General features: G+C 38.9%; 1 protein-coding gene and 1 long non-coding RNA gene across 8 annotated transcripts in view; one reads left to right on the top strand and one right to left on the bottom strand.

Annotated features, from left to right (window-relative positions):
* The window catches only part of ZNF283 (zinc finger protein 283), a 19,853-nt gene extending 17,213 nt beyond the window's left edge, over nt 1-2,640 (bottom strand). For 2 of the 7 annotated variants that reach the window (XM_039866129.1, XM_039866130.1), the window contains exons 1-2: nt 1,451-1,733; nt 759-824 (exon numbers count right to left, since the gene is read on the bottom strand). The gene's annotated coding sequence lies outside the window, so the exon portion shown is untranslated. The other 5 variants (XM_039866126.1, XM_039866127.1, XM_039866128.1 and 2 more) reach the window with 5 other exon arrangements.
* On the top strand, nt 1,732-23,203 carry LOC120605255 (uncharacterized). The gene is made up of 4 exons (XR_005653566.1): nt 1,732-2,063; nt 17,310-17,403; nt 19,574-20,039; nt 22,343-23,203. It is a non-coding gene; the product is annotated as an uncharacterized LOC120605255 (long non-coding RNA).

Genomic DNA, 23,203 nt, shown 5'->3' with positions numbered 1-23,203 from the left:
AATAGTGCCTTTAAGAAGCCACACAAAGTAGGACCTGAAACAACTCATGCCTAGCAATGTTACAGATTTCCACCTAAGTCTGAAAGTCTCTGCCCTTGTTGTGTGAACTGCAAAGCCCTGTGCTCAAAAGCTCAACCACATTCCTGCCTTCAAAGCCTCCCAACGCTGAAATTTATTAATTGAAAACATGGAGACCCTTGAAATCATGGAGACCCTCCTACCTTGCCTTGCTTTAAAAATCATGACTGTGGAGAAGATAAAATATAGTTTGTACACCATACTACCTAAACACTAATCTCCCCGAGTGATTGCAGTCTAAAATAAAGCTCCAGCATTAATCTCTAGGTGGTGTCCTTCCTATACCACCAGAATACTTAGAAAGGGAGAATGCACCGCAGGATTTGAAAATCTGCCATATGAAAAGATGGCTATTAACAATGAGGAAAAGGACAATGGGGGCCACTGGGAAGAGGGATACATCAGCATGGCAGGTCATGCACCAGAAGGAAAGAAATTTCAGGCCAAGGAAAGCAAATATTCTCATGATCTAAAAACAGAAGTAATTAGGGAATTCAGTTAGCATTAATGTACTGGCTAGGTGGAAAGCCAGAGGAGAGAAGAAGGATTAGGGAGATCGTTTTATTAGCGATATAAATGTCTAACCAATGTACTGAATAATCAAAACTAATGAAATTTTTTTAAAAGTAAATATTTTTTAAAAAAGTAATCGTGTGAATAAAAAAGAAACACAAACTCACCTGAATCTCGATTTCTAAATATGCAACAATTCTTTCTTTCTCCCTCCTCAGGGTCCTTCTTTGAAACTGGACAGCAGTAGGGGGAAAGAGGAATCATTTCTTGGAGTACAGACAGACTTAACTAAAACAGGAAAAACAGAACCAAAACACCCCGAGGGCCACATGTGCCCTCATCCACACATAACCGATTAGAATTCAAAGGGAGGCTGGAAGCTATCTGAGTTGACAACAATTTTTGGGAACAGAGGTCTGGGAGCAGTCGCTCTGAAAAAAAAAAAATATGTAGCTGGCCCCTAGGGAGTTCCCAGAGGCGCCCCTTCTAGGAATCCTACCTCTGAGACCTTCCCATCACGTCTTCCCAGGAGCCCGCCACGAGGACACTTTCAGAGGTAAAATTCTCAACCCAGAACTAGACCTGTGCTTTCTTTCTCGAAACGCTCATCCTAGGGCTTAGTACAGTATCTTTCTTGCGGTCACTTAAATTTAGCAGGTCTTAAAAGAATCTAGAGGGAACTTGAAGCCCACAGCCAAGGCAAACCACACCTACAGATAGGGCCATGCACCCCGTCACTGAGACACACCCCGGCCCTGTCTCGCCGCCTGTCACACACCATCCTTCCCAGCTACTTGTGCACACACAAGTTTGAGCCCCCGGACACGACACGCCCCGTCCGCGACTCGGGCCTCCTCACCTCAAGCGTCTCCCGGTGTCACCCCCGCCCTCCCTGCCAGTTCCAGCCCCGCTCCGGTAAAGTCGGCTGGGCCCTCCCACCCTCAACCGGCGCTGATTTCTTCCCGGGACGCGACCAACTCGCGGCGCAGAGTCCAAGAACCTTGTGCACACCGGGAAGGGACCCAGAGACCAAGGCTGGTTTGGGCCCAAAGGTTTATGGGAAAGGAGAGCCAGAAAATCCTGGGAGCCGGCGGTTCCCAGGGCTCCCCACAGGCAAAGTAGCCCAGCCCAGAAGAGACCTGTTCTCGGAGGCTTCTGGGAAATGTAGTCCAGAGCGGAAGAATCCCCGGAAACCCAGGCCTTCAGAATGATCCCAGCATGCAACTCGGGCACTCCTGTCAAAGGCACTTTTCCGAATCGCTCCTGGAGCTCTGGTCTTTGCTAGAGAGAGTAGCTCCCGGCTCGGCTGAGCCTAGCTGCTCACGTGCCTTTGGTGTGGCCGAGGACGAATTAAGAGGTTCTCAGAGAAGGCTAAGGAACGCATTCTGGAGTACAGAGCGGGCAAAGATGGGAATGGGGAATGACCAGGGACTTACGCCTCAGTAAGCGGCAAGGGGGGCAGGAAATCTCAGGTAAAGCACGTGGGAATGACCCTGAGCGGGACCACGAATTTACCTGGGTACGAGAGACTGGAGCACGGTCTGGCAGTTGAACAGATGAGTGTCTTGCTCTGAGTGACTTTGCGGGTCCCATTCGGTGTCTGGGAACCTGTGTGGAGTGCTTTATACTCATTGGATAGGTTCTGCCAGTGTGAATCTTTGTTTCCTTATGTGTAAGGTGATTTGTGTTAGATTATATGCCGCTGTTGGAAAGCAACAATAAGTGGTCATGAATGGACCATGGGGACTTGTGCAAAAAGTCTCTATAAGACAGAGACGTGAGGCCTGTGACATTGTGTATTTCTGTTAATACGTGTAACTGAAGATGACTTGATGACCCGTGAGTTTTTTTGGTAGGTTCTTCTTTTGTGTGCATACGATGGTGATTATGAAAGTGGATAACTGTCCAGCTGGAATTGAAAAACAGTGTAGTTATCTAGCATTGTATGTGTTCATTTGATTATTTGAATACCAACCACTATATGAGCCTGAGAAATTGTGACTGTGTGTTATGACAGTGAGGGACAATCCAGTTTCGTTACCTATAAAATAAGTGTTATTACATCTTCTTGGAGAATCAAATTTAAGATGCAGAAAAAGTTTTGCCACTTATCTGCCAAAAGATTCAAATATTTTATAATAAAACAAAGATGTTTTATGGGAAAGAATGCAAATCAGCATAACGTTTAAAAATAAAGTAACATCCAGCCTGAGGTAGGCTTCTAGTCTTCTGTGATGTTACTCGCACAGATAACTTTGAAAGCTCTAGATTAAGGAAATAACTTCTCATTTGCAGGGGCAGGTAGATTAGAGCAAAGCCTCAAATTAGGGAGTCAGATGCCCTAGGTTAAAGCTCAGGTAAAGCGAGGAATCTGTTTGAGATTACATAATTAGTCCATCAGAAAACAACTTGTCCTCTACCAAAAATGATCATTGCATTTCTTATATTCTAAATATTACAAAACCAGGCTTCCATTTCCTAGGCATGGCCTGATTTCTCTGTTGCAGTTGGCAATTTTGAATCTAAATATCTGTAGTTTCTTCTGACTTTGCTGACTTATTTTCTCAGTCTGAAATGGTAGATAAAAATAGATGAACAGTTAACGGATGCAGTATTAGGGAAGAAGATAACATTCCTTTTCTATTAGTTTCAGAAGAAAGTTCTAAATATTCGTGAAAAAGATAGGATTTTTTTTCTGACCTTTTGTTTCTCTTCCAAAAGTCTTTCTTTTGCTTCACCCTAACTGGCTTCATCACAGCTAAAAGTCATTAAAACACTTTCTCTGTCATAAAACTCAATGGCATTACTTTCACTAATATCACTGGAGTAACAGATCTGGAAATGAAACATGCCCATCAAAAGTAGGACAGATAATTAGTGTGGAGTACCTACCTATAAAGTGGGATGGTACACAGCAGTGAAAGCGACTGAATCTAACAACTATGAAAAAAGAGTCATAGAAATAGACAATATGATTCCATTCATAAAATTTTTAAACGAAACAAAATAAATATTTTGTGTATACATAGTACATAATGAAAAACAAGGACATGGTAAATAAAATTCAAGAATGTGGTAACTTCAAGAAGAAGGAAAGATGGAGAGATCTGTTTTCAAAAGGATTCAAATCATTTTGTGTAATCCATTTCTTAAGCCGGACTGTATTTACACAATTGTGTATTTTAAAAAAATGTTCTTCGTCAGTTATAAACCTTTTACCTAAGAAATTTTTAAAAATTGAAAAGGAATTGAAAGCAACTCTGTGATTCTGTATACATATGATTGTGTGAATATAGAGTAAGTTGTGGTGTCTGTAAATCAGATTTTTAACATTGTTCTACACAAGGGGTATGGGAGCTTGCGAAGGTGTGTACAAAGGAGAAACTGATATGTAAACAATGTCAAAAAAGGTCTGTTAAAACTAAAATATGTTACATACATCTCAGTCATTTACATGTTTATGTATTAGAAGGTGATTCATACTAAGAATCATTATCGCAAAGTAGTAGGCTTATGGGTGTTTTCGCTTGATATTTTTGTATCCTGCTTGAATTTTTGACAGTCTATTTTGAATAAGTATAGCCACCCCTGCTTTCTTTTGATTACCATTTGTATGGTATCTCTGTTTCCATACTTTCACTTTCAGCCTATGTGTCTTTAAATCTAAAGTGAATCTCTTGTAGACAAAATATAGTTGGGTTGGATCTTGTTTGTTTTTTTTTTTAATTCATTCAGTCGCTCTGTCTTTTGATTGAGAAATTTAATCTATTTGTGTCTAAAGTAATAACTGACAGGGAAGGAGTTACTATTGTCATTTTGTTCACTGTTTTCTGTTTGTTGTCTAGCTTTTTTTGTCCCTCTTTTCCCCTCCTGCTGTCTTCCTTTGTGTTTCATTAATTTTTTTTTTTTTTTAGCAGTGACATGCTTTGATTCCTTTATTTTCTTTTGAGCAATCTTCTATAGGTGTTTTCTTTGTGATTACCATGGGGCTTACATAAAACACAGTTATAACAATCTATATTAAGCTGATAACTTAACTACAATCATATACAAATACTCCACAAATACAATCATATACATATACTCCCACTAGTATGTCTCACACACATTTTATATTACTGACATCACAAATTACATCTTTTTATATTATGTGCCCGTTAACATTTTTATAGTTATTTTTTTATACTTCTGTCTTTTAACTTCTATTCGAGTTAAAAGTGATTTATGCACCACTGTTAACAAATATTACAGTATTCGATATTTGTCTATACATTAACTTTTCCAGTGAGCTTTATATTTTCATATGCTTTCATGTTGCTGTTTAACATCCTTCCATTTCAAACTTTAAGAACTTCTTTTGTAAGGCAAATCTAGTAATGATGAACTTCCTCAACTTTGTTTTTCTGGGGAAGTCTTTATTTCTCCATTTGTGAAGGATAGTTTTACCAGATAGGTTATTGTTGATTGGCAAATTTTTCTTTCAGCTTGTTGAATATATCAGTATATCATCCCACTCCCTTCTGCCCTGCAAGGCATTTGCGGAGAGTCTTATAGGTGTTTCCTTGTACATGACAATATGCTTTTCTTTTGACTGCTTTCAAAATTCTCTTTGTCTTTGATTTTTGACAATTTGGTTATGTTATAATGTATCTCACTGTGGATTGCTTTGAATTCATCCTACTGAGAGTCTATAAGATTTCTTGCATCTTGATGCCCATTTCCTTTCCCAGATTTGGGAGGCTTTTAGCCATTATTTCTTTAAATGTGCTTTCTGCCCCTTCTGGGACTCCTAAATGTATATATTGGTCTACTTCGTGGTTTCCTGCAAGTGCCTTAGGCTTCCTTTACTCTTTTTCATATACCTCATTTTCTTTAGGATTGATTTCTGGACATTAATTTTGATCTTATATTTAGCCCATGCATCTATTTCTATTTGTGTATATCATAACTTTGTGTTGCGATCCATGCATTTGAAAAAACAACCACTATTCTCAGTCTTTAATGGACTGGCTTTGTTTAGGAGAAGATCCTCACCAGTTAGCTTGGTTAGAGATTCTAGGGACCTGTGAAAACTTTTGGGGGGATGTGTGGGAGGAAGCAACTTCTCTGGGCCTGCGTGTGCGATTTCTCAACTAGAAAGGTTTGCCAGTTTCTTTTACAGGAGCTCAGAATCTATTGCTCCCTCTGGTGTCTATCTTTGGTACTGCATGTTCTCTGGTCTACAGCAGCTAGCGGCCCCAACTCTTTGTTCTTAGCAGTCTCCAGGTATTCAAATTATGCTGACTCCATAAGTGTTCCAAATGAATTTAGACAGAAACCAGTCCCCCAGGCAGCCCTCCAAAAAGCCAGAATTTTGGATGCACACTCCACTCTTCTCTTTCCCCTCAAGGGAGAAGTTATGAGCCAGGGCATTCTCTCCTGGCACTAAGCTGTGCTGGCATGGGGGAAGGGCTGGCGTGAGTAAAGTGGAATTGCTCTTTTTACCCATTTTAATGTAGCTGTTTTCAGCTTTGTGCTTGTAACTTCTTAACTGGATTCTGAAATTCTCATAGGCATTTTGGTCCAGATGTCATTGTTAAATTAATGTTTCTGTATGGGAACGAGGGCTGGGACTTTCTATTCTGCCATCTTGCTGACATCCCTCTGTGCTCGCTTGAATTTTTAATAAGCTCCCATATATAAGGTCATAATAAAAGCAATAAGTGTTTTTTCATTGAGAAAAAAATTATTATAAATACTCAACTCATAGTTGAGTATAGAGTCCTTATCTAGATTGAGGTTCAATATTTTTGGTAAGACCATTTACTAGATGATATGTTATTCCACCAAGAGACACACACAGACTTATCTCTTTGTGAGAGTCTTCGTTGTTGTTGATCGAATCTGACATCTATTGATTCATTAGGAGTTGAAAGTGGTGATATTAAATTTCCTTCATTCCTCTCACATTTACTAGTTTTACCTTTTCCATAAAAGGAAATATTCTCTCAACTTTTTGGTTAGGCACTAATGTAATTAATATAGGAAAGACAGAATAAATTCCTGATTCTTTCATTTTACCTGTCAGTCAACATATGAATCCATTTATTAACATCTTTTTTTTATTTTAAACTCATTTAATTGATGTTTTAATCCATTGAAGTTATGATCTTTATTGGTACTCAAATTACCCTGCCTTGAGAGTGAGATCCTCTCTAAGGTGATTCCTGAATTTTGTTTCATTTTGGTTGTTTTGCATGATACAAATTATGTTTTATATCGCTTGGTTTTGCAAGACATTCCAGGGTTATCTTTTAAATTTCTTGCCACAAATCTAGATTCAGTCATATCTTAAAGTTCCTTTTAATGAAAAGTAGTATGTAAAGCCCACTGTCTGAGTGATAGGGGTACTTATTGTTATTGGATTGGTGTTTTCAGTGAACAGTGAAATATTTTTAATTAAGTGCTCTTTATTGCTCTTGTATGCTGCTACATTGCTGAATTTGTTTATTAGATCTAATAGTTTTTTGGAAGATTCCTTAAGATTTTCTGTATATGTGGTTATGTCATCCACAGAGATAGTCTACTTTTTCTTTTTCAATTTAGATGGTTTCTATTTCTATTTTCTATTTCGTTTATTTCTGCTTTAATCTTTAGTATTTCCTTCCTCCTGCTTGCTTTGGCTTCAGTTTCCTCTTTTTCCATTTTCTTAAAGTGGAAGTTTAGGTTATTGATTCATGCTCCTTTTTTAAATGTAGGCATTTATAGCTACAAATTTCTCCATAAGCATTGCTTTAGCTATATCCCATAACTTTTGGCATGTTGTGTTTTTGTTTTCATTTATCTTAAAGTACTTTCTAATTTCTTTTGTCATTTATTTTGTGCCCCATTGGTTATATGAGTGTGTTTAATTTCTATATATGTGTGAGTTTCCTAAATTTCCTACTATTACCTATTTCTGATTTTATCCCATTGTAATCAAAGAATATTATACTATTTCAGTCCTTTAAAATTTATTGAAACTCATTTCATTGCCTAACTTATGGTGTATGCTTGAGAATTTTCCATGTGCAATGTTAAACAATTGCTAATGACTATTTCCAACAACGCCCCTGAGAAAAGGCTGTTTTACACTGGGCGAGCTCTGAGTCTGGTCAAATAAAGACAGCCTGTGAGTGGGATATTACAGAGAATCACCAGTCAGGTCAAATAACAACGAATTTTCTGGGAATGGGCTTTTAAGGAGCTCCAACCCCACTATGCCCCCTCTACTGGCTGCCAGATTGAGATTGTGGACTGTTAGTTTTCAAGGCCAGTGTGGGGCTTGGGAGGGAAAGAATCAGAAAAGGAATGTGAAAATGCCACAAAACTGATTGTTCTTACCAAGATTCTGCTCTTTTTCTTGAATAAATACTCCTCAGATTGCTGAAAGCCTTTAGTTTCCAGAGCTCTGAAAAAAAATTGATTCTGTTACTTTTGCTAGTGTTCTCACCACTTTTACAAAGGAAAAGATGTTTGGAGGTCCTTACTCCGCTACCTTCATTGATGTTCCTGTAAGTGTATCTTCAAGTTCAGTGCCTACTGGTCATTAGCTGATCCATATGAAAGAAAGAAGTGATGTTCCATTAAGGTTATTATATTGGCCCTGCCATTTCATTAGGATAATGCCAAGTATCAATAGAAGTAAACCTTTTTTTCTTGAGTTGGGCAGTTTCTGCAGAGGGGAAAGCTCATATTGGCTGCATTGGAAGGCAATATTCAAAGAGAAAATGACAAGTGCACTTAAGAAATTAAATCATAAGACTGAAATCTCAGATTGAAAAATTACCAGGGTAAGTTTCAGATGAATCTACAGTGAGACTCACAATCATTGAGTACTGAGTGCTTTAAAACTGTTGAATGAGCGAGAGCTGTTTGTAAAGGGCTATCTGAAAATTTTCTTTTTACCACAACTGACAAGGTAAATTCTGAAGATTGGAGCATTACAGCTGACGAGCACGAAGGGGCTGAAAGCTGGAAAACAAGCACTGATGTTCACCAGTCGCCTGCTTAGGTTGACAAAGCAAGTCATGTTAAGTGATAAGATGGAGGAGAGAGAATAAAAGGAAACAAATGAGCTCACCAGAAGCAGGACAGTGTGAGTGGCAGTGGTCTCCGGGAAGGCTCTTGAGAGAGAGACTGGTGTGGTGAATATATTGGACTCTCTGCTTATGTCTTTGCAGGAAGATCACCGTGGAGCCACTGGCCCAACCCATGAGTCCCAAACACAAAAGATCAAGGAAGGAAAACAGGAGTGCATAGAGTGAGGTCTCAAATGAATCAGATCCTTTTGCAGAACTCAATCCAAAATCCCTTTCTGTAATGTTTAGAGTATTTCCTGAATGAGTCACTTGCATTGGCACAACGATATTTATCAGGAGATGAAGAATCCAACAGAGGGAACAGGAGGGTTGAACAAATTTAGGAGCTTTAACTTTGAGTTCTGCCCACCTGGAATACTAGGGCTGATTGTGATAGCCTGGAAGATACTCAAGAGGCAGAGGGAGCAGAGAGAACCCCTCACCCCAACCCCGGGCCACTCTTTGAGTATAAAAGCTAACCTTACACTCGACTTCTCCCAGGAAATGTTTAAAACCAAGTATCCAGTGTCTGAGGGATTCCCCTGGAGAAAAGGACCAGGGAATTGGCTACAGCCAATTGGTTGAGCATTATATCTGTGGGTTTCTGAGTATGCTTAGTGAAAAAAGTCCATATATAAAGACAAATGAGTAAGAAATTTCCCAAGAGCCCTACTCCAGTCTGGAAAAGGAAGAGACTCCCCATTACTGACTCACCAGAAGCCATAATGTTAACGATGAGTTTATTTTATTCGAAGCCAGATGATCTAGAGAGAGAGAGAACGTCTATTATTTTCCTTAGTGTGGCAAATGCAAAGTAACAAATTTTACCTTTTTCATATTTGCAAAATGCTATTATTAGATATACAAATACTGATTCGAACTACTTTGGTAGAGCAAATTAGTTCTCTTCCAAGTTGCATATGATTTGCTAGCATTTTGTTTAGGGTGTGTGGATGCAGATTTATGGGTAACATTTTTCTACAGATAAACTATATGATGGCAGAAAATGGGCAGTTTATGGCCCCAATATTTTTCTCCTTTTTCCCCACTCTGTAGTTGAAATTTTAGATTATATGCCAACTTTTCAACACCTGGAGATTCTGTTTCTCTTTAAAAGTTAGAAATGCTACTCCAATAAACTTAATTAAAATTTTAAATGAATGAATGAATGAATGAATGTTAGAAATGCTATGGCCCTGGCCAGTGTTTCATGATAAATAGTTGATGCAGCTAGGTAATATCAACTCTGTTGACTAGGCAGACACCCTCTAACTCATCAAAGTCTCCACAAAACCATTAATGGCTTCAACCTGTAGGATTCTGAACATGACAACTGCCTTTTTTGTACATAAAAAGAAAGCTCTAGGAAATAGAAGGAGACAAGATGGAGTTTAACAGATTACTAGCTGAAAATGTCGCTCAGTTCACAAAAATAAAATATAGAGAATTTAAATAACATCATCAGCCTGCCTAATTTAATAGATTTGAGGGAATAATTAGAAACCGTGAAAACCCATTTTGAAAACCATTTTGAAAAACATGCATTTTGCCCAATTTTATTTAAGAATGTAGAAGGAAGATTGCACTGAAGATAAAAGAATAATGAAATAGAAATAAAAGCAACTCTATACTTGATTTAAAATATAAAACATATAAAGGAGACTAGTATTTGTAAATATGGTCAAGACAAAAGGGGAAAAATGAACACCTTTATAATGGTAAAAGTATTACTATAGGTATAAAAAGACTTTAAACATCATAAGAAGGTATTATGTGCACAAGCTTGAGACATATTTGTTGATGGGTGCAGAAGAGCAAGCATAATTCTGGAGAGAGAACTTTAATATTCTACCCTTGCTGCTCCCCTATATTGTATTTAGAGGATATTTACTGGCCCAATGTCCACAGCACTAGATAACCATATTCCAGGTAACACAGCATGGAGCGGGTTATCAGGCAGATTAAAAGCCTTACTGAGTTGAGAAAATGATGAAAACATGTAGGATTACCAACTCTCCCCAGACACTCACTCTTCTCTTTTTCCACCCAATCCCAGAATGGCAGATTATAGAAATAGTGTAGAATTGACAACTTTAATATGTTTAGTCTTTCATTATGTGAGTATGGTATATCTTTCCATTTATTTAGGTCTTCTTTGATTTCTTTTAAAATTTTTTTCAATTACCGTTGACATACAATGTTATATCAGTTTCAGGTGTACAACATAGTGATTAGACATTTATATGTCTTATGAAGTGATCCCCTCTGAGAAGTCTAGTACCCATCTGACACCATACATAGTCATCACGATATTATTGACTATATTCCCTACGCTGTACTTTACATCCTCGTAACTGTTTCTCTAACTGGTAATTTGTACTTCTTAATTGCTTCTTTTTAAAAATTTTTTTATTAGTTTCAAGTATACAGTACATTAGTTAGAGATTTATATAGTTAATAAAACGATCCTCCTAATTGCTCTTTCTCTCCTCTGGCTCCACCTAGCCATTACATTGATGCTAATTGCATTCCCTATGCAGTGCTCCCAATCCCCGGGACCATCTATCAACTGCTAATCTGTACTTCTTTAACCCTTCACCTCATTCCCCCAACCCCTGTGGCCGTCACCAGATTGTCCTCTATATTTGTGAGTCTGTTTTTGATTAGCTTCTTTAGTATTTAAAGCAGAGTCCCTAGTCAGGGAAGTTTTCTAGAGGGGGTGGCAGTAGATAGGGTGATCCATAGTGGTTCTGTGGGGCCTGGGCTTTCCAACCTGCAGCTCTTCTGCTCTCCTCTCTTTAGACTCAACAAAGGCACATACTAGAGCCCTGTGGTGAACTTTCTACAAGAGACATTACCAGTCAGGGCTGGGAAAATACATGCTCACAGACTGACAGATTTAAGGGAGGGAGTGAAACTTCTCTGATAATAAAACTTGATATACTTTTAATTCCTTTGAACCACCTCAGTGTTCTATATTTTCCAAAAATAAAATGAAATCGCCAGGGATGGGAGAGGATAAAAAACTAAAATGGAAATAAATGAACCCAATTGTATTTCAATGATTATCATAACCACAATGAAGAAAGAAAAAAAAAAAAAACTGAACCCTCAGTCTTAGGTAACTGCAAACCATCTGCAAGCAAATCCTAAACTCTTTTTAATAGATTTGTTTTCTGTGGTCTTATGGATGAGGCAATTCTGAAACCATTTTAAATGTTTTACTGCAATGAACAAATGAATAAATGTGTTAATGCTGGGAGCCAGTGTCTCTTCTTCCACTCTGAGGAAGAAGAGACAGAGAAATATTGAATGGGAAAAGGCAAACTGTACCCTATGGAGTCTCATTAGATCTTCTTTTCACTCTAAATGGATCTAGTTTGGAAAATATCCATTCATGTTAAGCATAAACTCTGGGAGTCAGGGTATGAGAGAGGTGTCATTGGCTCATCCATTTGTGTCAAATACATAAAATCAAGGGAGAAAAGCACTGTTCTAAATATAGTACTTTATGTGTCTTAACTTATTAATGTCTCTTTAAAAATAATGGAAGCTGGGATGGGCGCACCAGCCAGGTACAAGGGGATCCCCCACCTCAATCGGCCTTCCAGGAGTGTGGCATCTGGACACCAAAGCAGACTCTGTGATAAGCCCACGGGATCCTACACGTTATGGCCAGTGAACATTAATCACTAGAAAGAGGTATAGTGTGGAGACAGAGAACTAGGTGTGAGATGATGAGAAATAAATGTGGAATAAGCATTTAAGCATCCAGATATTTTGGAGCCAATTATCTTTTATTAAAAAAGAGCACTACAGGGTGGCTCCATAGGTCCTGGGTTCACGCCCCAGGTGGAGCCACGGACCATACCACAGGTGCACTAGGCCCCGGGGTGCACGCTGCAAGCGTGTGAGAGGAGATGCCCCGCCTTCAGAGATCCAGTTCTTAAGGGGAAGTGGCAACATCCATAGATCAGGGGTGGAAGTGGGGAAGGGGGTTGGCGGGGGGATAAATAAATAAATAAGAGCACTACATATAAAGGCAAGAAAGGAGAAATGAGTCAGTCATTAAAGGGGAAATAGCAGAAAGTTAGATACTCAGACAAATAAGAAAGTCTCGAGGTAAGGAAGGTTATTAATTCAGGTTTTTCCTTCTTCAGGCCTTGGCCTCTGGCCAGATGAGAAGCAAGGTGGCAACCTTCATGTAGTCCCTGCAGATAACAACAACTACTGTTAAAAATAACCCTACATTCAGTGGGCTCTTTGCCAGGCACTGCCCTGGTATGGCACATCTGCTCACTAGTGCATTTCACCTACTCTCTGGCACCAAGGGCAGGGTAGAGTCAGACCTGGGCCTATGAGAGGGAACCTTCCTAAATTAGAGCCCCAAACTCAGGGTATTCTGTCTTGGTGCCAGGGCCCATTTTATGACTCAGGCTCAGCTCCAACATGGTCAGTGGGTAGCTTTATATCCATTATGGGTTCTGGGAAATAAATTTGGGAATATGTCTCTCCTTAAGAGACTCAGCATGAACAATTACATCCCTTTCCTGTGGTCTAAGAAGAACTTGAGGAGGAGGAGAAGAGGGTTTATGCCTCTTGCTCATACCACTTGTTTTTCTAAAGCCAAACGCGACCACGGAGAAAACAAAAAATGAACCCACCCTTTCTTTGTCCATGCTCAACGCCAGACATATATATGATTTTGTTTTTTCCCTATAATATTCCTCCAGTGGAGGTGCTGTGGACCCCAGTTTTAGAGAAGAGATTTAAAAGGTTGGAAGGGAAAGGAGGAGAATTCTGACAAGTCTAATAGTGAGAAAGGATGGATGGGACGTCTCAAGAAGCCAAGAAGAAAAAGGATAGGAAGAGAGAGAGGATAACCGCACGAAAATCACGAGAGTCACAGATTTCTCTACCATTAAAGTTCCAACGCCGAAAGTCATTTTTTTCCTGACACTTTCTAAAAAGAGAAAAAAGAAAAACATACCCAGCAGAACTCTGATACCTGGATGGTGAGCCTGTCACTGCCAGGGTTTACATCTGTGGGTGTGAGCTTTCCCTTTGCCTATTAGCCCCACGAGTTAAGAGGAGACACCGTGATCTCATTTCCCACCAGTGCAGCCACTATAATGTCACTGGTAGCAATGACAGTGTCTTCAGGAGGAACTGAGACTATCCCTGAGAAACTGTTGGCCCAGGTTAAAATAATAACGGTAATGATAATAACAACATGAGTAACTACTAGCCCTTGATGAGAAAAATCCAGAGACCAACATACCTTGCAAAGAAACTGTCCTGTGACGTGACATGACATGTCTCAAGGGTGGAGCACAGAATTGCATGGCTTGTGTGCAGAACCTGTGAAGGTAGCGTATCAGTGACTAACTTGTGTGTCCCCATGCTGACATTTTCATCAGCCACTTTCTCTCCTTCTGACTCCACACCCTGATGACATCTGTTTATAGCCAGACAGCTGAAGCAAACCTGATTTTTTTAGCAGCCAGGGATTCCCTTTGCCTATTAGCCTCACGGAGACCTCTTGTTTTCCCATTGCTGAAAGTGATTCCTTTAAAAGTCCAGCTCTTGAGATAAATGCTGGATGTCTAGCGTTTATTGGACCACTAGATTTCATCATCTGTAAAGCACTGGTCTCTGTACTGAGGATAGAGCAGGAGTTGACATGCTTTTCCTGGAAAGGGACAGATAATAAGTATTTGCAACAGGTTCTCTGTTGCAACTATTCGATTCTGCCATGGCGGTGGGACAGCAGCCACAGACAACACGGAAACAGTCCAGTGTAGCTGTGTCTCAATAAAACTTTATGTAGACAGTGGAATTTGAAATTTATAATTTTCAACTGCCCATACATATTGTTCATCTCTCTCTTGTCAACCACTTAAAAATGTAAAAACCATTCTTCCTTTTAGCTGACTAGCCTTACAAAACAGGCAGTGGATCAGATTTGGCACATGGACCACAGTTTTTTGACCCCTGCTATTGATGAATAATCAAAGTCAAGATTTTTGCTCTAATGGACATTACATTTGACCAGTGGACACAGATATAATAATTGGCATATTAAAAACATAAAATTACACATCGTGATGAATGATAAGAAAAAGGGTTGTTGGGGTTTTTTTTGAGAAGCAGTGTAGAATGACTATCATTTAAATATGGATTAAAGGAAGGCCTGTAAGTCAATAATTAAGCTGCAGCTTGAAAGACTGAGAATAAATCCTTAGGCAAAGACAGGGAGAAGGGAATTCCCAGCACTGCAAAGTCCCCAAGAAGGGAAGGTGCTTGAAGACCGAGAGGAATTGAAAGAGGGTTAGAGGTGCGAAAGCATCTTTACCTCATCACCCCTTCACGAAGGCTTAGTACTGATTTCAATGTCATTCGGCTGGATGCCCTCCCCAAGAGGTCTCTTAGACAGCTGAGGTGGTTGGCATAATTGCTAAGCCCCTGAAAGTCTGCAATTGTCTTTTTCCTTTACACATAAAGAATATTTTGCCCAGTGTGGCAGTCACTAGTGCTGTCCTGCCCAACAGCCATCTCTTTGATGACAGAATGGCAGTTTTGATCCAGCAGCCCAGGTGCGGGGGGTGGGAGGGGTGAATCACGATTGGTCAAAGAAAAGTAGATGAGTGCTCACCATGTGCTAGAGCCACTGAAACGTGACTCACGTGAATTATATAATTCAAATCAAAAAAGCCCTTCTTGTGGTAATACTATTCTCCAGGTTTATACCAGTGCAAACAGATGAAACATAACGCAAAATTTTTAAAACTTTCCCATGGTCCCCCAGCTGTTAAAATGGTAAGACAAGGATCTGACCTGAGATGGTGTGTTTCAGTGTCACAGGGCTTCATCACCACTCTATTAAAAAATCTGGATGGTAGGAGTTATTATTCTATTTACTGGTGAGAAAACTAAGTTGAAAGATGATTATTCATGTGCTAATATTAGCCAGAGTTTAGTTTTAGAATATACTTCTAAAATACTTAAAATTTCAATGTTTATTCTTGTGTATCCCCACTCCCCCAAATTATAGTCACATCTGGCATACTCTCATGTAGCCGGTATTTTTCATTTCTTAATATCTTATGCATAGTCTTCCACATAAGGCAGGGTAATTCTATATTATCATTTTAATGACTCCTGGTTATTTTATAAATTATCAAATTTAATTTACCTGCATATTTTCATTTTATCTTTGGGTGGTTCTCAATTATAACTAATATAAATATTCTTGTAGAAAATATTTTATGTATTTTTTTACTGTTTCAATTATTTTCATCAAATATAGTTCTAGAAATGGTTTACTAATATACTTGTATTAGTTTATATAAAGTAACTCATAAAAGTTGTAAATTATCTCCCACTAGAATTTATTATATTTCCTTAAAATCTACAACATTGGGTATTATTTTTTCACATTTCCCAATCCTTACCAATAATGACATTTTATTTTTATAATATTTCCATGTTTTACTTGTCATAAACTTGGACATATTTTCAAATATTAGTCATTTTCAATTTTTCCTCTGAGTTTCTATTCATACCCTTAGCTCATTTCTATACATGGTTGTGTTCATCTACGTATTGTTTTAAATTAATTTAAACGGATTGATGGTTCTCCTGGTCTAGACCAGCTTGGCTGAGGTTTCTCATTATGTTTCTCATACTTGAAATAATTTCCCTTAGTTTATTTGCTCTTTACATTTGGAGCTAAGAAATTTTATTGAAACACCCTTTGTATTTTCTGGAATTTAACTATTTACCTCATGATTTGTACTTTAAGTGTCGTGATTACTCACCAAGATTACAATAAAATCAGTTTGTATTTTGATAAGTACTCTGGTGGCCGATTTTTAAGTTATAAATATTGTGAACTCTACTTGTTTTCATGTGTGAGAGATGGATGTTACTCTTCCAGGTTAACCAATTATCAAACATAATTCACATACCATACAGTTCACCCAATAAAATGTACAATTTAGTGGTTTTTAGAATATTTGCAGAGTTGTACACTCAATATCATAATCAATTTGAAAAGTTCTATCACCTCAAAAAGAAACCCTGTACCCATCAGCAGTCACTCCCCATTTCCTACCACCTCTCACCTACTTCCAGTCCTAGGCAACCACTAATTTATTTTCTGTCTCTATAGATTTGCCTACTCTGGACATGTCATATAAATAAAATCATACAATATGTGGCTTTTTATGACTGGCTTCTTTTACTTAGCATAATATTTTCAAAGTTCATTCATGTTATAGCATGTATCAGTACTTCACTCATTTTTATTGCCAAATAATATTCCATTGTACAGATTTACCATATTTTTAATATTTATTAGTTGATGGACATTTTGATGTTTCCGCTTTATGACTTTTATGAATACTACTTCTATAAAATTCACATATAAGTTTTCACGTGGATGTGTTTTCATTTCTCCTGGGTATATACTTAAGAGTGGTCCTATGGGAACTCTTTTGAAGAACTGCCAGACTGCTTCCCACAGCAACTGCACCATTTTACATTCCTAAGAGCCACGTGTGAGTGTTCCAATTTCTCCACGTTCTCACTAACACTTATTATTCTTTTTGATTATAGCTATCCTAGTGGGTGTGAAGTGATATCCCATTGATCAGAGGCAGCCATACCGGCTAAGGCATTTCTCTACACCAGTCATCCTAACAACTGCCAGGTAGGTGACAGAAGCCATCCTAGATCATCCAACCTCAGCCAAGCTGGTCTAGACCAGAAGAACCATCAATCCGTTTACAAAATCATGAGAAGTCATGAAGAGTTGTTGTTTTAAGCCAGTAAGTTTTGGTGTAGTTTGCTATGCCTCAAACTTTTAACTGATACAATACAATGTATAATTGTCCATACATTCCCTCTGTAACCTGGCATTCCCTGAACAAGAAAAAGACTGAGGAAGCTCAGATCCTTGCCACATTGGAGAGAATTCTGGACTGGGATCCTCACGTTAAGGGAGGGCTGGATTGACTGATGCCCCATGGAGCTACTGAACCCACTCATTACTCCTCACACACCAGTTCCTCTGGGACTGAGGACTTGCACTTGCTTCTAAAGCTGGAGAAGATAGGCAAGTCCGAAAGTTTCTCTGGGAAAATCATTCCATAAGGTAGGTTTGTCATAATGGATTTGGTCCATGATGTGTTTAAGAAATAGTCATTCAGAGCACCGCTTTTCAAGTTTTTTTAGTTCTCTATTTCAATTTAGGCTTCATCTTCTTGTCCTCTGGGATTGGCTATGTAGAAAAGCAGGAACGACCTAAATGTTCAACATTAAGAAATCAGTTGGTATAACTTAACATCCAAACAGTACGGAATGTTTGAATGGTGGGAGAAAGTCTGTAATCTGTGCAAATATGATCTGAGAAGCTCTGCAGCAAAGTGTTGACAGTGTTGGCCCATGGCTCTGTGGAATAATGGGTATTTTTCCTGTTGTTTTAATTGCTTTATCTTCTTATTTTATGTACTCAATACATTGCTTTTGTAGTTACGAAATAAAAGATACATTTTACAAAAATACTTCTGTTGGGATTTTAAGTTGATCTAACTGATTTCACATTGCTCGATGTCACAATTCCTCATTGTTTGGCTTTTAGTCGCCCAAATAATTGCTTTTTCTAATGTTTTTCAATGAGAAGATAAAACAGTAAAGAGTGAAGTCTTTTAAGTTAAAGTGGTTGAGTATTTCAAGAAAGAATAAGTGGCTGAGAGAGTTGAAAGCAGCAGAAAATCTTTCAAAATAAAATATTTTGGATTTAGGATTATTGAGTTAATTGTAGTAGTTTTTAAATATTCAATCAACAGAAAGTATACAAAAAAGAAATGACTCTCCTCCTACTAATTCTTTCTCTACAGAAGTTACCAAAGTTAACATTTTTAAGGTGTTTTCCAGATTTTTCTGTACACTGAATATGTATATGATCTGTTTTATATATAAATGAGATTATGCTATGTATACTGCTCTGCTCTTTACATTTTTCACTTGAACAAATTCCTCTACTTTATTTTATGTCAGTTATAGAGATTTAACTCATTCTTTTTTAATGTTGAATTATCTAACCCAGTACTGTCCAATATAACTTTCCATGGTGTTGATAATTTTTTATATCTGCGTCGGTCAATACAATAACCACTAGTGACACTGGCTAATGAGCATTTGAAATGTGACTAGAGTGACTAAGGAACTTCTATTTTTAAATTTATTTCATTTTTACTTTTAATTAAATTTTATTTAATTTTAATAACTTAAATTTTAAATAGCCACAAAGAGTTACCATATTGGTAAGCACAGACTAATAATTCCATTAAAAATAAACACTGAGGTTGATTTCAGTTTTTCAGTATTAGAAATATAGCTTTGGTAAGCATTACCTTATCCACATCTTTTTCTTTCAAGCCAGTATTTTTGTAGGCTAGATTCTTATATGTAGAAATGCCGATTGCTTAGGGGTTTGCTTTCAGACAATGTGACACCTATTACCCAACTTAATTGTAAAAAGGCTGTAGTTATTCCCCGCGTCTACCTATGAGAGTTCTAATTTCCCCACATTCTCAACGATATTGTATACTATCTACATCTGTTTTTGGCATTTGATAGGTGAAAATGTGGTATGTCATTTATTTCCATTATTTATTGCCTCAGCTCCGAATGCATTCTTCAATATATGCTCTGTGATAAACAGAATTCCCTTAAGTAGTTCTCCTTTAGAGTGAGCACGGTAAGCTTTATCAGGAGAGGGGGCTAGAGAGACATTGCAAGAGGAAGACGTGGGAATTGGGGGCGCTCCCTCACTCCCAGACGACCAACAAAACAATAAATCAAGCTTTGCTTTGTAGTGACTGCCAATTCCAATGGTGTAAACATTCCCACCATAGCCAACTTCTACCTACCCATCTCATGTCACCGAAAGCGGAGCTGGAAGGAGACATGCAACAGCAGATCAAGACCTTTCCCAAGCAAGGAACCGCGAGCCCCGGCGCCTGCGCACTGCAAGCACTGACTACAACTCCCAGAAGCCCCCTGGGCGGGGCGGTCCCTTGGTCCTTCGGTTTCCGGTGTCTCCTGCTTTTCCGGCAGCGGACTACGTTTCCCACAGGCCACCGGGCCCAACAACCAGGGGTTTCTCAGGTCTCTAGAGCATGCTCATGGTACTTGGGAGCGACATGAGATCGCGTCCGGCGGAAAGAAGTAATCCTCGCAGAGCCAGGCGGACCCGGCTTTGCGAACTTGGACCCCAGCCGGCATCGGGGGTGGGAGAGGAGAGGCGCTAGAGGCGATCGCGAGTGGCCGAGGGAGGTGACGGTAGGACAAATATGAAAGGTTGGGGTGGGCAAAAGAGTTCTCCCTGGACGTGTGCGATGGAACGGCAGATGTGGGACAGGGCTGGACTGTGTTTCTGTGGTGGTGAGGGACAGACATGGTGTAGGGGTTGTGTGTGAACACTGTGCGCGTGATAGAGCCAAAGCTGTGTCACACTGTGCGAAACTGCATTTGCATGACTGAACCGACAGGGTTGGGGTGTCCTGTGACAGATGAGACGATGTGTGTATATGTACATGTATTATGCCATGACACGCGCGCTTACTTGCGCTTCTCTGCTAAGCAGGCTTCTGTACCACAAAAGGAAATAATAAGGGTATGTCTTTACAGCTGACTACAAACCAAGTAAAAAATACGTTGAGTGCACCTGTCTCTTAACCTTACTCCATGACAGAGAAGAGAGCAGAAGCTCTCCTCCACCACGATCTATATGACAATTAATGTGTGTGTGTATTATTATTATTGTGTATTATGTGTATTAGTAACCTGTATATAGAGAGAAGAGAGAAAGCGCTTTGTGTATGACAGGATGGGGATGAATCTGGGACTGTGACAGAAGTGTGTGTGTGTGTATTATGACAGGACTGGAGTGAGTTTCTATGATGGTGTGAATGTTGTATGGTGTGTGACAGGTCTGGGGCGTATCTCTGATTATGTGGTACAGGTGTGTATGTGACCATTTATGCATGTGACATGTCAGCATATGTCTCTGTGACATATGACAAGCATTGTGTATGGTGGGTGGTAGCTTTTGTGCATGTGACAGTATATGAAAAGTGTCTGAAAGGAGCACGTGGGTGTGTTACAAAGCCTGGGTTTGTCTCCATAACTGTATGTGAAATACTTGTTTTGTGTGAATGTTTGTGTGCAGTGTGTGTAGAAGTAACAGGGCCAAGATATAACTATGTAACAGTCCTTATGTATATGTGAATTGTTGTGCATGCGGTTTGACAGATTAGAAGCATGCCTCCCCACAAGCTTTATAAGAGGGGCCAGCATGTACCGCCCAGACTAGGAGAAAAGAAGTGTCATGTGTGTATGCATGTAAATGTGTGTGTGTGTGTGTGTGTGTGTATTAAATGTCTTTTGTGAACATCTCAAATTAAAATTTACCCTATATATCTTTAAGTTATGTAGTGGACATGTATTGTGTGGTGAGAAATTTTTGTGGCACTTTTTACAACAGGTCCAGAGTGTGTGTGTGACTGTACATAGCAAGTATTACATGCATATGAGCAACAAGCATGGAGTAGATGGTCTCTGTGTTACACACGTAGAGTACATGTGGGCATCTGTATGAGTATCAAGGCAGAGATGCGTCTCCATGGTATGTGACAGATTATTTTGTGTGTGTGTAGGTACATATGACGTGGTCTTAGTGTATGTTTGTTACAGTTTGAGTGGTTGTGAGCACATCACATGCCTAGCATGTGATGCCTAGCATGTGATGTGCTTATGTGACTAGACTGAATAGACATCCTTTAGTATGAGTATGGCTTGTGTGGCTCTGTGGTATATAACATTGATCCAAGGCTGTATGGTTATAAATGTATTATATCCATATTCTGGAATATTATATGGCTAATTATAAATGGCTATGACATAATGTTGAGCAATATTCAAAGTTATGATTAACAATAGTCAAGAAATTTTAATTATTAGCAGAAGGAAACTGGACTTTGGGTGGTAAACACAATAGAATATACAGATATTAAATTATAATGTACACCTGAAAATTATATAATTGTATTAACCAATGTTACCCTCAATAAACAATTTAAAAAAAAGAAAAAGAAAAAAGAAAGTTTAATTATACATGAATGCTATTTAGTAAGGATTTCTTAGACATTTTGCAAGAATTATATATCCAAAATGACATTTTAAATGGATATTTAATGAAGAAGAGGCGGGTATAGCCACATTTATTAAGCAGCTTGTGTACCACATGTTGTTATGTTTGTTATGTTATGTTGTTATGTTTGTTATGTTGTTTGTTATGTTGTTTGCATATATTTACTCATTCCACCTACAAAATCGACCTACCAGAATTGGTTATTCATAGAAAATCTCAATGATGAAGTGTCCAGTTGCATTAATGAGCTACCACTAAGTGAACTTTAAAAATCTGCAGGTGTTATTTGTCTCAATCAAATGATTTTTCTGTATAGGATCTATTTGCTCACACTTCATGACTGGAAGGAAACTCTTCCCCCACATATATTTTTTAAATTTGGAAATAGCTTTAAATTTCTGATATAATATAGATATTTGGTTTTTGTCCCCAGTTCCTGGCACAGTGCTCCTAAAACTCAGCTTGGAATTTACTGTCTTTTATGCTAATGAGATAACTCTTTTGGTGCAAGGACGGGCCTCCGTGGCTGCAGGATAGAGGCTGGGCACCAGAAAAAACATCCAGGTAACTGGTGGGTTATCACTTTCAGTCCCATCACCCCGCCCCAACTTCTAGAGGAGAGGTGCTAGAGATGGAATTCAGTCACCATTGGCCAATGATTTAATCAATCAGGCTTACATAATGAAACCTCCATAAAAACCCCTGATGGATGGGGTTTGATGAGCTTCTGAGCTGGTGAAGACATCCATGTGCTGGGAGGATGGTACACCCGAGCTCGACAGCAACAGGGGCTCCTGCGTTCAGGACCCTTCCAGACCTCACTCTATGTACCTGTTCATGTCTGTTCATCTGTATCCTTTAAAATAAACTGTAATAGTAATGGAGCACTTTCCTGAGTTCTGTGAGTTGTTCTAGCCAATTATCAAAACGGGAGAGTGGGGGAGGCTGTGGGAACCCCAAATTTGTAGTTGACTGGGCAGAAATGTGGGTTGCCTGGGAACCCTGCTGGTGGTGGCTGGCATTGGAAGTAGGGGCAGACTTGTGTGACAGAGCCCTTCAACTTGTAGGATCTGACAGTAACTCCAGGTAGTGTCAGAACTGAACTGAATTGTTGAACACCCAGTTGGTTGTGACGTAGAAAAATGACACCAACATTGTAAACATCCTGTTCTCATAAGTATTAAAATATTTTTAAATGGGCATCCTGAAGCTGGTAAGTTGATAGTTCTCTTTTCTCCTTGAAATTATATTTCTATTTAAATTTCCTCAAGGAACTTAATGCTGCAAAAGACTT

This window comes from Pteropus medius, unplaced genomic scaffold (assembly GCF_902729225.1).
Source record: "Pteropus medius unplaced genomic scaffold, Ma_sr-lr_union100, whole genome shotgun sequence".
NCBI classification, from domain to species: domain Eukaryota; kingdom Metazoa; phylum Chordata; class Mammalia; order Chiroptera; family Pteropodidae; genus Pteropus; species Pteropus medius.
Note: the sequence above shows the minus strand (reverse complement) of the source record. Positions and strands in the feature narration are given on the sequence as shown.